The sequence below is a fragment of the Dipodomys ordii genome, unplaced genomic scaffold, assembly GCF_000151885.1.
Source record: "Dipodomys ordii isolate 6190 unplaced genomic scaffold, Dord_2.0 Scaffold186, whole genome shotgun sequence".
Taxonomy (NCBI): Eukaryota; Metazoa; Chordata; class Mammalia; order Rodentia; family Heteromyidae; genus Dipodomys; species Dipodomys ordii.
The window spans coordinates 378,958-381,849 of record NW_012267402.1 but is presented as its reverse complement, the minus strand read 5'-3'; the positions used below and the strand labels follow the sequence as shown (position 1 = coordinate 381,849).

At 45.3% G+C, this 2,892-nt stretch overlaps 1 pseudogene; it reads left to right on the top strand.

Moving 5' to 3' along the window:
• The first annotated feature begins 374 nt into the window (after positions 1-374).
• Positions 375-1,432, top strand: LOC105999278 (annotated as a pseudogene).
• The last annotated feature ends 1,460 nt before the right edge of the window (positions 1,433-2,892 follow it).

Sequence of the window (2,892 nt, the reverse complement as noted above, 5' to 3'; positions counted from 1 at the left end):
GAGTTTGGCTAGAATTCTGGAGCAACAGCACGTACAACATAAGAAGGACCTCATGGAAATCTTGACTTTCATGCAAATCAGAAGGTTTAATCAGTCCTCCTCTCCAAGTAAGGAACAGAAACCTAGACCCCGAGGAACAGAAACCTAGACTCCAATCGCGAGTGGGGAAAAATCAGTGTGTCTATTACAGAGAGGAGGGGCATTGGGTCAAGAATTGCCCAAAGGTAGCCAAGAGAGAAGAGAGAGAACTAAAGGCAAGATCAAGAGTGTTGTCTGCCTTAGAATTGGCTGACAGCCACTGAGGGAGTCGGGGCTCAGACCCCCTCCCTGAGCCTAGGGTAACTTTGAAAGTGGAGGGGAATCCAGTCACATTCATGGTAGACACCGGAGCAGAAAATTCAATATTATTAGCCCCGAGAGGGCTGATGTCCATTAAAACAACATGGGTGCAAGGTGCAACTGGCATCAAACCCTATAAATGGACTACCTGAAGAACAGTGGAGTTGGGAGTGGGCCAGTTAACCCACTCATTTTTAGTGATTCCTGACTGCCCCTATCCATTGCTTGGGCATAATCTCTTAACAAAAATGCAAGCTCAGATACAGTTCACAAATAGTGGGGTTTCTGTGATGGACTCCAGGGGAAAGCCCATTAGTATATTGTTAACCAGTAAGTTAGAAGAAGAATATAGGCTATACCAACGTTTTAAGCCTGAGCCTCCGGAGGAGGAGGGGCTACAGGTGTTTCCCCAAGCATGGGCAGAAACTGGAGGAATGGGACTGGCAAAACACTGGCCTTCAATCTTTATGGAACTCAAAGCTGGGGCCGACCTAGTAAAAGTTCACCAGTACCCTATGTCACTAGAAGCAAAGAAGGGGATCACCCCCCATATTAGAAAATTGCTAGATCTAGGAGTCTTAAAGCCTATCCAGTCAGCCTGGAACACCCTGCAATTGCCTGCCAAAAAGCCAAACTCAAATGATTATAGACCAGTGCAAGACTTGAGAGAGGTCAACAAGAGAGTAATGGACGTTCACTCAACAGTTCCTAACCCGTACACCCTGTTGAGCTCTCTGCCACCGAGCCATGTGTGGTATACTGTATTGGATCTGAAAGATGCTTTTTTTTAGCCTACCCTTAGCCCCACAGAGCCAAAGCTACTTCACATTTACTTGGCATGATCCCGAAATTGGGATAAGCGGTCAATTGACCTGGACTGGGCTGCCTCAAATCAATTCATTGAGGACATTGTTAAAAATTGTAAAGCCTGTCAGCTCACCAATGCCCCCGATCAACTGGTTACAAAAGGAGCTCGCCTCTGTGAAGATAGGTCAGGTGTGTATTGGGAAGTAGACTTCACAGAAATTAAAACTGGAAAAGTTGGATATAAATATTCACTTGTTTTTGTAGACACTTTTTCAGGATGGGTTGAAGCCTACCCAACAAAGCATGAGACCACGAACATCATGGCTAAGAAGATCCTGGAAGAAATCCTACCCAGGTATGGCTTCCCATCCACCAACAGGTCGGACAATGGACCAGCCTTCGTTTCAAAAGTAAGTCAGGGAATAGCTGTGGCACTGGGGATGGATTGGAAATTTCACTGTGCTTATAGACCCAGAGTTCAGGGGAAGTAGAAAGAAAATTGGCCTTGGAGACTGGTGCAGACTGGGTATCGCTCCTTTCTTTTGCCCTGTTTAGAGTAAGAAATTCACCCTATCAGCTTGGCTTTACTCCTTTTGAAATAATGTATGGACACCCTCCCCCCATTATCCCTAGCCTTCAGACTGAATTGCTTGCTGATTTGAGTGATAATGAATTTCTATGTAAACTTGACTATTGACAGCTTGTCCACAAAAGTGTGTGGCACAGCTTAGAGCAATATATGATTCTGTTTCTATTCCTACCCACCACCATTCCTTTAAACCAGGGGAGTGGATGCTTGTTCGAAGGCACAACCTGAGATCTCTGGAACCACGGTGGAAGGGACCTTACATGGTGCTACTGGCTACACCTTCTACCCTTAAGGTGGATGGCATTGCTGCTTGGATCCACTGCTCCCATACCAGACCAGCTGACCCCTTTGCCTTGGATGACCGTGGAGAAACATGGGAAGTCTCCAAGCATCCTACCCAACCACTCTGCATACGCCTCAAGAAAAGAAAAATGGACTGATTAATAGTATGGCTACGGTCAGAGAGGGACAAGAAAAGAAAAGAATCCATTCAAGATTGAGAGCTGTTGGAGTTTCGTTTTGGGCCGGAGCCACAAGATTGTGTCTCAGGACCATAAGTCAAGGGAGGGAATGAAGGGTTATGAGGCAGTGACCATTTGTTGCTTGTTTATCTCAGCTAGCAGAGCAACACATGGTGATAATCCAAACACCTGGTTGTGTGCTTTTATAAGCCCTGCAAATCCTTAGCTCCTGGCTCTCCTCCTAGGCTCCGCTGTGTCAGAGTGTAGGACAAGGCCCGAGCTACAGCCTGTCTACATGTCTACATAAAACCTTGCTTTTGCATTTTGGAAGGTCCGACTCTTGGTGGGAGTCCTGCGAATTGGGCACAAAAGTATCTGGTAACAGAACCTTTAAGGAGTAATGCTGATGGGAAATCCTTGAATCATTGGGGCATGTGCCTTAAGGAGAATGTAAGATCCCAGCCTTTTACTTCCTCCTTCCTTTCCCTACTTCTTTCCTTCCTTCCTTCCTCTCTTTTACTCTCATTGTTTCTCTCATTCTTTCGTTCTCTCTCATTCTTTCATTCTTTCTTCCTTCCTTCCTTTCTTCCTCTCTCTTTCTTTTTTTTTTTATTTTATTTTATTTTATTTGTGAACACACTGTACAGAGGGGTTACAATTGCATGGGCAGGATAATGCGTACATTTCTTACCAAGC